The 14,507-nt window shown below is 41.6% G+C and overlaps 1 long non-coding RNA gene across 1 annotated transcript in view; it reads left to right on the forward strand.

The window, feature by feature from the left end:
• LOC140848985 (uncharacterized) overlaps positions 1 to 14,507 on the forward strand; it is a 50,030-nt gene that overhangs the window by 6,351 nt on the left and 29,172 nt on the right. Inside the window, exon 3 of the long non-coding RNA XR_012130368.1 lies at positions 11,293 to 11,360. This is a non-coding gene — a long non-coding RNA (uncharacterized lncRNA). The remainder of the gene's footprint in view (positions 1 to 11,292; positions 11,361 to 14,507) is intronic.

The raw sequence follows: 14,507 nt of genomic DNA on the forward strand, positions 1-14,507 counted from the left end.
CAGTGTCCATCTTGCCCCACTAAGGTCACTCATCCAGCAAGCTCCTCAGCCAGACATTCGGTCGCTGTGGCTCTCACCTCAGGCAATCTAGACCTCAGGGCCTCCTGCCTGAATATACTTTCACCTGATGTGCTATGCCAGAGGAGGGCACTGCCTGCTCACAGAGGCCCAACTGGGAGCAGGTTCCTCTATTCCCTTGAATTACATGATGAACCTTGCCATCTCTAGACAGAAACCTGGAGAGGAGAAATCAGGACATACATCTGACAGTTTTCCCTTTCCCCCTTTTTCTCTCTTTCTCTTATTCTTCCCATTATCCTCTAGGACCAAAAAACACATGTTTCCCACCTTCTTCCACTTGATGTCCTTCTACCCTGAGCAGCAGGCACCATGGCCTGGCAGTTGTGCTCTTTGGGAGAACTCCCTCAGTTAAGTCCTCCAAGTTGGGCTTTTCAGAGTTACAGAAAAATCTTTTCAATCTTGAAAGGAATTTAGGAAAAATTTTAAACTATTAACCTGGCTTAGAAAGTTTTTGTCTGGCTATAAAATCTTATGTTGAATGTCAGAGCTGAATATCTCAGCATTTTCCCCCCACTCCTTCTGTAACAAATCCTTATCTTCCCAGGCAGATGGATGCCAAGGCCAACTAAATATAAAGTCATTTATCTAGAAAGGAAAAAAAGGGAAGCATGCTATTTTTTAAAATACTACTTTTCTAATTGTACTAAATTCTCCTCATACCCTATTCTTCTCCTTCATGTATCTCCAACTGCCCTGTGATCCCCATAGGTCAAACTCCAAGATTTATTGCCAGGGTTGATACTCAAAATGTTGAACAACTAGCTGAGTAACAACCCTGACCCAAGATAGACATGTAGAGGAAATAAAAACTTAAATAAGTTCACAGTGTTTGCTTTTCTCTCTCCCAAAACACAATAGTATACAGTTTTGTGAATGTTTTATCCAGGTTTCCCCTTCATCAGTCCGTATCTGCAATGACCCCGTCCTGCCTTGTAAGCAACATCTGCAGAGTATGCACAGTACACTTCAGATGTCAGCTAACAAAACATGACTTCCAAGCGACATCAAAATACCTCAGGATATCCCAACTGCCTTTTAAGCAGGAGGTCTTTAGGAGAAATGCCCAGTATTCAGGGAGTCAGTGTAAAACGTGGAAGGAGAGTCTAGCAGCGGGTGGAGTTCTGTCAGGCACTAACTAGCACATTACTTAATCCTGTCTGAGCTCAGTGTCTTCAACTCTGAGTTAGGGTTATTAGGATGGTTCACTAAACTAATGCATATAAGATGCTCGGCACAGAAAAGTGTGGAGTAAATGTTAGCTATTAATATAACTGTGAATGATAAATGATAATAATTTTATTGTTTTACTGGGCCAATGGCCCACTACTGACCATGAGGAGTGTTTCCTTACCATCAGCACCCTCACCCACATAAACATGTGGGCCTTCTGATCCAAATGTTGAATAAAATGAAAATGCAATGAAGTGAATGTGTGTAATCAAGGCAAAGGAATAGTAAAGAAAGAAAATTCAGTCACAGCCGGCAGCCCCCGTTAGCACAAAAAGAGAGCTTCCCCTACTGACAAAGGACAAAGTCAAATTCAAGCACTTCAGGCTTTCATGTTACCTATACAGGAGGATAATATTTCTAAAATAACTTGATAATGGTGGGAGTCTAGTAATCATAATGTTGCTCATGTAATTTTACATTAATGATACTAAAATAAAATAAAATCTCTAAAGTAAGCAATAAGGGAAAAGAGAAAAATATTTAAAAATATAAATATAAATGAAATAGATCTATAGGAGTACTTGATTACACAATATTCCAGCAACCCAGGGTCTTGGGACTGCATTGGAGATAGTGTGTTTGCACACATTTGGAATACGCCCATGGCTCCAGGTCACACGGTAGAAGAGGAGCCACAGAAAGACAGGGAGCTTGGCAAAATTGCCTTCATATTTACAGTTATAGCTCTCTACTGAAATAATAGCTTTAAAGAGATAAAATGCAAATCATTAATAGCAGATGTTGAAATGGGAAGATGATAAGAAAGACAAATTAAAGTTTGCACTATTCTTTAAATGAAATACCAAGTATAGAGGAATAAAAGACTTTCCAAACCTTTCTAATCTAAGCATTCTAAATAACTCTGCCTAGTACAGTGATTTTCAAACATTTTTTGACAGCAACCCATATTAACGTTCATCTCAACTGGATACATGTAAACACATACAATATTCTCTTCTAATACATGTTTCAAGAGAGAATATTGATCCTTACCATGTAATTTTTTCTTTTCAGATGAGTATTCTGGCTCCTCCCTCCCTAACACTCCTTGTGAAAGCGATTCTGCCACTCAATTTGAAAAATACAGGTCTAGTGGGTTTTCCTAATCATTAAATCTCTTTTCAGGTTAGTTTACCTATTCAGAATACAGACAGAATTCACCACACTGTCCAAAAAAATAGGGTTTCTCGGTTTGACTTTTGTCTGTAGGATTTAAGATGTCTTTCTCAGGGAACCTTGTTTTCCCTACAGCTGAACAGGATTTGGGAGCCGGTGTAGGCAGGGAGAACGTGGTGGGGCGGGGGGACGATCACAGAATCAACATAATGTATTGAAAAGTCTGAAGACATGACTCATTTGTTCAGTGTAATCTATTTTACATTGTTTTTTTAAACCTCCATCTTAAAAGATTTAGCATCACCGTGCACCTTTTACAACTAACCCAACAAACCTGTAGTCTGGGGCCTCAACTATTTCATAGAGAAGAGATTTCCTGAAATGCCAGGCTCCCTCGAGTACTCAGCGCCCCAACCCTTCTCCGGCCTCGGGGAACTTTTCCCTCCAGTTGGTGGAAGGTTACATTCGGAGGAAATAATCCCTAGGTGAGGTGCCGCGGCCCGGACTGCAGCGGAGCGAACGCCCGGGGCGGGGCGGCGGTGGGTGCGGAGTGTCGGGCGGCGGGGGCGGCTGCGGGGAAGCAAGCGGCGACGGCCGGCGCTCTGCTGTGGCGCGCCCGCCGCCCGGAAGGGAGCGCTGGCGGCCGGGGACTTGAGGATGGGGCCTGAGGTCTCCTGAGCCCTGGACTGGATTTGGGTTATCTGGAGCTCCTTTTCCTTCTTGATAATTTCTTTCGTCATCATAATCTCTTGGCCTCAGAGTTAAGGGAGCCATATTTAGAAGGCAGAAAATGAAGTGTCCTGGAGAAAAAATTAAAGTACGGTTTAAAGCATAGAGTTTTTCCTGCTTATTTTTCTTCTCTCCAATTTAGATGTAAATAACATTTAAAAGGCCCCAGGACCAGGCTCCAAGTCTGTCTTCCGCCCTCATCTGTCACTCAGAGTAAGATTTTGGGGTGGTAGTACTTTTGCAAAATGGAGGTCGACTCCCCAAAGCATCATCCTGCTGAGTAAGGAATGCTTCTGTGGGTGAGGACTGACTTTTTGTTTTACTTCATTCTAATACACATCCCTTTTTCACCTGGGTAAGATTATACCTAGCTCAACTCAAGTTTAATTAAGATTATTTTTTTTTAAAATCTCGATGGTAGGTAATTTACCCAGTTTCTCCTTGTTCAGATTTAGGAAATTTTGCTTTATTGCTACATGAATTTTGAACATTTTTTGCCATGCTATTCTTAGTGTAGCTAGAAAACAAGCCTGTCTCTGTCTCCTGGTTGGCACTGACAACAAACGTTTGGGGAGTGCTTAGTTCAGATGCTTTTGGGTACTACAGACTAAACAATCTGAGAACCCTACTAATTTAATGAGAAACAACATTTATGATTTTGTCTACATAAAAGTCTGTCTCATTCTGTATTCCAGAAAATCTTTGTGAAATATAAACTCCTTCAATGTAGGGACCCGGTTTTATTCTGCAGTGAAATGGAGTTAATCTTGCAGTATTGTATATTTTAAAGGGTCTAGAATGCAATAGGGACTCATTAAATGACAGCTTGGTACCCTCCAAAGTGCTTTGCACATGGCAAACACTCAATAAATCTTGGTTGAATAAATGAGCATGTCATGTCCCATATTATACACATAGGGAAAATACCAGGATGGGGGACCCTCTAGCACAATGACTTCATTTCATAAGTGAAACTTAGTGTGGAGTGGCAACCATCTTTACTACCCTTTTACCAGATGCAGGCTCTCTTGACCTGAATGTGGACCACTTAAAAATTTCAGGGGAAAAATAGTGTGCCTAATTAACTAGAAGGGCCTACCCTTCAATATGGCTTGTCAGTATGGAACTTGAGAAGTTTGTTTAAATATGGAAAAACTAAGTTCTCTTAACACAGGTCAGGGAACAAAAGGTTTCTACATGTTATTCAAGTTATTCATGTCAAAAGTCATGGGCCTCAGCTTCCATTACCTCATTCATTAGGAGACTGGGCTGGGAGCTCTTCAAGTCACATGATTTGATGGAGAAATTAAGATTGAATTTTCTTTGTGTTTCTGCCCTTAGCCATATTCAGTTTTTAGTATGTTTGGAAGGTTAAAGCAGAACATCGAGACCTAGTTTATTTTAATGCTGTTAGACTGCTAAGCAGTAGAAACTTTTTGAAGAGATTTACAGAGCTGCTTCCTTAGATTAAAGACTTTAGTGAGTTAATTAAAAAGGTTTTGAGAGATACAACCTGCCAGACCCCTACTGGCTCATAAAATTGTTCTTTCCAATTGATGTGACGTGACAGCTGAGCACAGTGCATGTAAAGCCACAGGAAAGTAACCGAGCACTGCATATGTGTGCAAAGACTGTAAGTGTTCGACTTAAACTGGCGTGACAATGGAGTCAGCTGGGTGCCTTGCTCATTTCCTTTTGCTCAAGCACCTGAGCTCAACAGAAGTACAGATTTTGGCCAGGTGCTGAATTATTTGGTGAAAATTAAGTCACAACTGCAGAAAAGCTTCACAGATTTTGATGTGTAGGTATTATGCTTCACATTTTAGTCATTGCTTTTAGAATACACACCTTAAGATGATCCTCAACTATTAAGCCTTACTGTTATTACTATTATTATTTTTTTTGTCATTAATCTACAATTACATTAAGAACATTATGTTTACTAGGCTCCCCTCTTCACCAAGTCCCCCCCACATACCCCTTCACAGTCACTGTCAATCAGTGTAGTAAGATGCTGTAGAATCACTACTTGTGTTCTCTGTTGCACAGCCCTCCCCATGACCCCCCCACATTATACATGCTAATTGTAATACCCCGTTTCTGTTTCCCCACCCTTATCCCTCCCTTCCCTCCCATTCTCCCCAGTCCCTTTCCCTTTGGTAACTGTTAGTCAATTATTAGGTTCTGTGATTCTGCTGCTGTTTCGTTCCTTCAGTCTTTCCTTGTTCCTATACTGCACATATGAGTGAAATCATTTGGTGTTCGTCTTTCTCTGCCTGGCTTATTTATACCCTCTAGCTCCATCCATGTTGTTGCAAATGGTAGGATCTGTTTTCTTCTTATGGCTGAATAATATTCCATTTTTATATGTACCACATCTTCCCCATCCATTCATCTACTGATGGACACTTAGGTTGCTTCCATTTCTTGGCTACTGTAAATAGTGGCTTTTGGATGTAGAGTTCTATGGATGTCTATTAGGTCCATCTGTTCTAGTGTGTTGTTCAGTGCCTCTGTGTCCTTACTTATTTTCTGTCCGGTGGATCTATCCTTTGGAGTGAGTGGCGTGTTGAAGTCCCCTAAAATGAATGCATTGCATTCTCTTTCCTCCTTTAGTTCTGTTAGTATTTGTTTCACATATGTTGGTGCTCCTGTGTTGGGTGCATATATATTTATAATGGTTATATCCTCTTGTTGGACTGCCCCCTTTATCATTATGTAATGTCCTTCTTTATCTTTTGTTACTTTCTTTGTTTTGAGGTCTATTTTGTCTGATACTACTGCAACACCTGCTCTTTTCTCCCTGTTGTTTGCATGAAATATCCTTTTCCATCCCTTGGCTTTTAGTCTGTGCATGTCTTTGGGTTTGAGGTGAGTCTCTTGTAAGCAGCATAGAGATGGGTCTTGCTTTTTTATCCATTCTATTACTCTGTGTCTTTTGATTGGTGCATTCAGTCCATTTACATTTAGGGTGATTATTGAAAGATGTGTACTTATTGCCATTGAAGGGTTTAGATTCGTGGTTACCAAAGGTTCAAGGTTATCTTCTTTAGTATCTCACTGTCTAACTTAACTCGCTTATTGAGCTATTTTAAACACTGTCTGGTGATTCTTTATTTTTCTCCCTTCTTATTCCTCCTCCTCTGTTCTTTATATGTTGGTTGTTTTATTCTGTGCTCTTTTGTGTTTCCTTTAACTGCTTTTGTGGGTAGTTGATTTTATTTTTTGCCTTTAGTTAGTATTTGGTTGGCTGCTTTCTTTGCTGTGATTTTATTTTCTCTGGTGACATCTATTTAGTCTTACAAGTGCTCCCATCTAGAGCAGTCCCTCTAAAATATGCTGTAGAGGTGTTTTGTGGGAGGCAAATTCCCTCAACTTTTGTTTTTCTGGGAATTGTTTAATCCCTCCTTCATATTTAAATGATAGTCGTGCTGGATGCAGTATTCTTGGTCCAAGGCCCTTCTGTTTCATTGCATTAAATATATCATGCCATTCTCTTCTGGTCTGTAAGGTTTCTGTTGAGAAGTCTGATGATAGCCTGATGGGTTTTCCTTTGTAGGTGACCTTTTTCCTCTCTCTAGCTGCCTTTAAAACTCTGTCCTTGTCCTTGATCTTTGTCATTTTAATTATTATGTGTCTTGGTGTTGTCCTCCTTGGGTCCCTTCTGTTGGGAGTTCTGTGCACTTCCGTTGTCTGATCAATTATTTCCTTCCCCCATTTGGGGAAGTTTTCAGCAATTATTTCTTCAAATACACTTTCTATCCCTCTTTCTCTCTTCTTCTTCTGGTACCCCTGTAATGCAGATATTGTTCTTTTTGGATTGGTCGCACAGTTCTCTTAATATTGTTTCATTCCTGGAGATCCTTTTCTCTCTCTCTGTGTCTGCTTCTATGCGTTCCTGTTCTCTGGTTTCTATTCCATCAATGGCCTCTTGCATCTTATTCATTCTGCTTATAAATCCTTCCAGAGATTGTTTCATTTCTGTAATCTCCTTCCAGACATCATCCCTTATATATTTCTCTGCAGCTCCATCAGCATGGTTATGAGCTTTATTTTTAATTCTTTTTCAGGGAGATTGGTTAGGTCTATCTCCTTCTCAGGGTTTGCCTCTGTGATCTTGGTCTGTATCAAATTCTTCTGCCTTTTCATGGCAATAGAGGTATTTGTGGGGAGCTGGCTCGTGTGTTGGCTAAGAGAAAGTCCCTTCTTGCTGGTTTGTGGCCTTCCTCTCCTGGGAGAACAGCGACCCCTAGCGGCTTATGCTGGGTAGCTGCATGCAGACGGGGTTTCTAATTCTTGCCCGGCAGCTGTGGAGTTCTGCGGTTGCTGTGGGCGTGGCCAGCGTCAGGCTGCTTCTCCACTATGGCGGAGCCACGTCGGAGGGGGAACAGGCAGAAGGCTGTTTATCTCCATGAGAGGCCTCCGAGCTGTGCTGCTGTCCAGGGGGTTACGGTTCCTGGAGTTCCCTGGGATTCCCAGCTGCTGGGCTGAGTGTGCCAGGGTGCTTCCATCCAGCTGTGGGGTCCCTGTCCCTTTAAGTCTTTCAAAAAGCACTCGCTTTTCTTTGTCCCAGGGGCGCCAGCTGCGGGGACCTGCTCACAGGTCTTACTGTCCCATTTCCCTAGTATCCAGCACCCCACACACTGTGTCTGCGCTCCGGTGCAGATGGCTAGGGCTGGGTGTTTTGCAGTCCTGGGCTCCCTCTCCCGCCTGCTCCGACTCCTCTCCTCCTGCCAGGAGCTGGGGTGAGGGGCACTTGGGTCCCACCAGGCCATGGCTTGTATCTTACCCCCTTCGCGATGTGCTGGGTTCTCGCAGTTGTAGATGTATTCTGGCTGGTGTCCTGTGTCTTCTGGTCTCTCTTTTAGGAATAGTTGTATTTGTTGTATTTTCAAAAATATATATGGTTTTGGGAGGAGATTTCTGCTCCTCTACTCATGCTGCCATCTTGGTTCTCTCTCCCTTTCTATTATTATTAATAAAATATTAACTACTCAGTTTTCCAAGTGATTGACTGAGCTAAAGTGAACTATGTCTGTAAGGAGACAGCTGTCCCTGTACTTTTTGAGACAAGTAGATTGTCTTGCCAATGGGTTTCAGCCCCAGGTAATTTCGCTATGGATTCAGTGTGACCAAAGAAAATGACAGCAAAATGTTCTTGGGGTGAAAGGGTTATACCCAACTTTATTTCCAGGTGGCAGGTCAGTCACTAAAATCTCATTCACTCAGAGCAAGTCTTCATGCAGCAAGTCGGTCTCTGCCTCTGGGCCCCTCTGTCCACACAGGCATCCCACACAGCTGTCCTCCAGGCCTCTCTGCACAGTTGTCCTGCACAGCCGTCCTCTGGGCGTCTGTCCTCAGGCACTGCCACCACTCTAGCCTCTGCTCTGCTCTCCTGCAGCCTTGCAGCCCTGCTACCATGGCGTGCCCAGAGCACCGGCCGGAGCTCTTTTTGTAGAGTCAACAGCCATGTGTTGCCCACAGGTGTGCAGTGAGCTAGTCAACCAGGGCCAGGTGAGAATCCTGGCCACAGAAACTCTCATTTTATCCATATAGATAAGTATCAGAAATAGTAAAAAATTTTTGCCAAATTCTGGGCAATGTTTAGGTCTACCTGGTTTAGAAAGTACATTCTTTTTCACCCAACAGGGAAGTCAACATTGTCAAAAATGTCAGCTAACACAGGCACTGAAAAGGGTCATCATTAGTACATGCCTGTAGTTAGAAATTGAATGTGCCCTGTCTGAATATATTGATTTCATTCATTCAATGCATATTTATTAAATGCTAGGCTTGGAGGTACCTTGGTGCTTATAGCATATAATAGAGCTGTCCAACAGGGATAAAATTTGAGCTACATATGTAATTTTAGATATTCTAGTAGCACATTGAGAAATTTAAAAGAAACCAATAAAATTAATTTTAATAATGTATTTTATTTCACCAAATATGTCTAAACTATTATTTTAATATATAATCAAGATAGAAAGTATTAATAAAAATATTTTATGTTCTTTGTTTTGAATAAAGTTTTTCTAATTTAGTGTGTATTTTACACTTAGAGAACATCTCTCATTGTGCTAGACACATTTCATGTACTCAAAAGCCACATATGGCTAATGGTTACCATACTGGGCAACCCAGGTAGAAGGAAACACAAATAAGTAAACAGGTAATTTCAATACTATGTAATAGAGGCTATGATGAGAGAACTATAAGGTATAATGAGAACATATAAAAAGGGCTTGGTTCCTTCAGTTTGTCATCCTAAAATTCCCATGATTCTGTTTCTCTGCATCCTTCCTACCACCAGTCTCATCCCAGCCAGCATTATCTTTTTCCCAGACTTCCACAACAGCCGTCCTCTGGGCGTCTGTCCTCAGGCACTGCCACCACTCTAGCCTCTGCTCTGCTCTCCTGCAGCCTTGCAGCCCTGCTACCATGGCGTGTCCAGAGCACCGGCCGGAGCTCTTTTTGTAGAGTCAACAGCCATGTGTTGCCCACAGGTGCCGAAATTTCCCACCTGCATCCACCTGTGCCCCTCTCTGCAGCTAGACTGACCTTTTAAAATGCTGTCTTGCCAATGGGTTTCAGCCCCAGGCAAGTTCGCTATGGAATCAATGTGACCAAAGGAATTGACAGCAAAACGTTCTTGGGGTGAAAGGGTTTATTACCCGGCTTGTTCTCTGGCTGTACGTTGAGCACTAGTATCTCTACCTCTGCCCAGAGCACTGGGCCGGGCTCTCTATATAGTGCAATAATAGCTTATTGCCTACAGGTGTGGAAGCTGTAGCCTAGCAATGGGCCAGTCACATCATCAGGTGGTTTAAGTTTAGTGAAGATCCTGGCCATAGGAACCCCGACTTCCCCACAAATGCACATCTGATCATGTCACTTCCCTGTTTAAACATTAAATATATGAGTTTATTTTTTAATGAGTGCTTGCTGAACAAATGTGAAATGATGGACATAAAGCACCTGGCACAGTTTTGCTCATCTAGCTTAATTCTGCCCCCTTTTCCTTTTCACTCTCTTGTTTCTGCCTTTGCCTTCCCTTTGGTTCTTTTTGCCACCTGCTTCTCAGTCCCTTCTTCCTCTTATCACCTATCAATTTCTTATCATTTGAATTTTTTTTCTGGCCTTCCACTTCCTTTCCATTTTATTCCTTCTTTACTTTTCTCATTACAACTTTAGTTTAATATAGAATTTAAGTAGATTTAAAATTTTGTGCTATAGCTACTGCTACTTACTTCTGTGGTTCAAGTTCTTCATTTAAAAATCAAAAGAGCTTGCCTATGTATCAGGATTGAATTAAAATGCTTTTTATTTTAGCATGATCTTTAGTTGAATTTTCTTGTGAGATTAGAGAGCTTCTAGAAAAATATGTATTATCTTCTTCTTCTGGGAGAAGATGAGACCCTTTCCCATTTTGTAAAGAAGATGGTATACCTCTTACACAGGATCTTCTAGTGATTTGAAACAAGTCAGACCAATAATCAGCTGCCTGCCCACAACTGTGCCTGCCTCTCTTGGGTAGATCACTGCTGGCTCCTGGAAGTTGGCAATGAGGCAAGGTGACTTCAGTTTTTGTGGAGGTCAATACATAAATGAAATACCTCACTAAATAAACCTTTGGGGTGCTGAGAGCTGCAGTTTCCTTAACTTTGTATACTTTCTTTGGAGGACCAGTTCTCCTGACTGAAGGAACAGCCAGCCTAGGCATACAGGCTGTTCCCTTTTACCTCTCGGAAAGTGGAATTATGGCAATCTGTGTATTCATCTTTCTGTTTACGTCTCTGACATAGACAACTCTGCCTATTGCCAACACTTTTTCTACCTCCACTGAGAGCAAGGAGAGATCCTGCAATTACAGAAGGAAGAGAGGAAGTTAGAATTCAAAAAGGACTTACTGCTGTCAAGGATGGTAGACATCAACACCAAACAAAAGAGGTAGGGTCTTACCCTAGAAAAGGTATTTCTGTATAGAAGAGATCTCCCCAGGAAGGTCTGGGCATTCAGATTCAGAATCAGCAAACATTTGTTGAGTAGATACTACATAAAAGGCAACTCCATAGACATGTCTCTACCATACCATTTTAATGTTTGAACCTAAGAGAAACCTTCTAACTTTTTCAGATGGAATTTTATCCTGATACGAGATCCTGCAGAGGAAGGACCAACTATAGAAGTACTTGAGTATTAAGGTACCTCCACCACCTAAGATGTTTTTCCTACCTTTGACCTTTGCTCCAAGAACATCCAGACACTGTGTACCATATTCCATCCTAACAGTTTGTTCTTTACCTCTCACTACAAAGATTTATTGAGGACTTCCTTCTAAACAGAGTTACTCTTTATGAAAGAAATAAGAAATAGAAACATTTTGTATTAGTTAGGTTAATTGCTGTAACAAATAGATCCAAAAAAGGAAAATGGCTCAAAATACAAAAGTTTATTTCTTGCTTCTTGGGTAGCAGAGCAGTTCTCTTCCACACAGTCATTTAGGAACTCTGATTAATGAAGGTCTACAAAAGGCATGAGAAGCATGTGTGGGAAGTTTTTATGGGCCTACAAGTAGGATGCAGTCCCCAAAAAAAGGGCTCCATGGACTGGTGGTACACATAGTCTGTGACTGGTGCATGACAAGGTAAGGAGAAAAATAGAAATTACACCTTTAGAAAGTTTTATAGCCATTTTGATAGAGTAAATTCTAGGTCTGCTGAATTTAGTAAAAAATTGGGGCTTAATATATGTTTTTTTTTTTTTCCGTAATTCATTTGTAGGGTATTTTATAAAGGCTTTAGTCCACAATAGCTTATAAAAAAGTAACTTATATTTTGCCACATATGGTTTGAGAAGCACTAGTGTACATTACTTCCTTTCACATTCCTTCAGCTAGAATTTAGTCTCATGGTCACATTTAACCATAGTGGAGGTTGGAAATGTCTAGTTATGCAAAGAGAAAAGGGAGAGCACAGATGTTGGTGAGCATTAGAAGTCTCTGGAACAGCGTGCACACTGAAAACATAACCTAAAGTCTGAAATGTAAGAAAGTCCTAAGTCCCCAGGGTGAGGTTGAGCTGTGGGAGGTATATCCATCCTACTTCCATCCAGCCTGGAGACTGTGCTGGCCACTGGCATTAGTAACAATCCAGAAGGATTTGGCTGCTAAGGCCAGAAGGAGAAATGTCTTTATTTACTATACTCATTTATTTTGCACTCTAACTTTTCTTTCCATTCTCCCCACCAAGCCTTAGTTCATCATTTTTTAACTATCAAAATAGCCTCTGCCTCAAGCCTCCCCCATCTAAGATGTGAATCTCATCAAGCTACTCTTCAATAGTTCCCCATCTCTTACAGGCCTGAGTTAAAGTTTTGTTATAGAAACCCCATCAGGCCATTCACTTTCCAGTCCCTTCCTACCTCTTAGACCTCATCTCCCAGCCCTGTACCCAGGGCATTCTGTATCCCAGTCTCACAGGCCTGCTCTCCCAGTGTCCCCCACACCCTGGCACTCAGCCTTGCCTGGCGCCTGTGCGCCCTCCCTGGCCTGTTTCCACCAGTCCTTCGGCTCTCAGTTCAGTGTTACTTCATCTGTGAAAAATTGCCCTGAGTCTCCTCAATTTGGGGAAACATCCCTTTCTGCATGAGAATCATAGCTATTTGGTAAAGAATAGCTATCTCCTCAAAGAATGTATTTGTCATATACCAATGTTTTACATCTTGGGGGGAAAAAAGTGTTTATTCCTCTTAGACTATAAGCTAAATGAGGCCTGCAAACATGACTTTTCACTTATGTTTCTCAAATGCCTTGTGTGGTTTCTGGCCAATAGTTGGTACTTGGTGAAGATTTGTCAAGTGAATGAATGAATGTTTTTCAACTTTGGGACCATCCAGAGGATGAAGAGTCTCTGTTTTTTCTGTCTCTGTCCAAGAATAAAGGGTTTAAGGAAAACAGGACAAGAAGTTGACACAAAAGCAGAAGACAGTAAAGTTAGATCTCAGGAAGACTGTCAAATGAGAAGAGTCTGAAATGTAAGAGTCCAGGATTGGACGTGACATCTCAGTGCCCAGATAGGGGAAACTGCTGGTTACCCATTCACTATCCAATCTTTCATGCGTCCTTACTAACAGAGCCCTTATATTATTGAAAGTGAGAATGTGCCTAGTTGAAAACTTCATCTCTTGGAGTCCACTGTAGATCGGAGGAGGACTGAGAAGCAGATGGGAACACTTGGATAGGGCTTGGGGAAGTTCTTTAAAGACAACTGACTTAGCTGAGGGGCCTTCCTTTTTGTCTTTACCTCATCCTCATTGCTGCTGCCTGGAGTATGGATGCGGTGTTTGCAGCTATACATCTTGCTACCAGGAGGTGACTTTGAAGAGGGAAACCATGAGCTAAGGATAGCATAGCAGAGATCTTGGAGAAGCCTGAGTCTCTCTGGGATGGAGCCACCCTACTGGTCCTGTCCTGCCTATTATGAACTTGTTTCACATAAGAGAGAAAGTTTTAGTTCCTTTAAATAATTCTAGATTTTATGTTTTATGTAACCAAACCTGCTGGAGTCCAGCTCCAGTGAGTCCAGGAGTCCCTGAAGGATGAATGGCGTCAGCCACTGAATGAATGAATGAGGACACAGACACTGGCCAAAACTGAACCTGACCTTTAATGAAAAGTAGCAGCTTGATTATATACTCTTTGATTACATAAAGTAAAGTACAGATATTAATCATATAATTGACACATAGCATGGTTACATGAGTTTGTAGAATGAGATTAAGTCATTTGGCAGGTCTTAGCAGTTAACTTGTTTCTAAGTAAGCTTTGTTCTTAGTTATTGCGGCCAGCAAATCTCACAAAGGTTAGGTAGATACCAGATTCTTGGTTTCCTTACAGATGACTATCTAAAGTTCATTATTATATTGTTTTTATGTAGGGCCCTCATTCTTTCATAGCTATACTCCCATTCCTCATCTCTGGTAGGACAGAAGGAGGCTCTCTCTAAAAGAACACGGTGACTTTTTGGCAGGCAGGGACAAATTCTATGGACTGTGCCTCGGACCCATTTTCAGTAAGACTTAAAATGGAGATTTTTCTGATCTGGAGTTAGGTAATGCCCTGTTCTCATTTGTTTTATAGTTTGCCAGGCTGTTCTCTGGCTGGCTAACCACAGAATATCATTTGTTTTCTGTACCCACCTGTCGCCATTAATCATTGAATATGTCATTTGGAAGCCACGTAGGGGTGGAGGAGGGAACCTCAACCCAAGTAAATTTTCCATATCTTTTTTCCCATAAATTTGGATCCAATACTCATGGGGTCTCACTTTCCCATCATTGGGGGTAGTCAC

Source organism: Manis javanica, chromosome 4 (genome assembly GCF_040802235.1).
Source record: "Manis javanica isolate MJ-LG chromosome 4, MJ_LKY, whole genome shotgun sequence".
NCBI classification, from domain to species: Eukaryota; Metazoa; Chordata; class Mammalia; order Pholidota; family Manidae; genus Manis; species Manis javanica.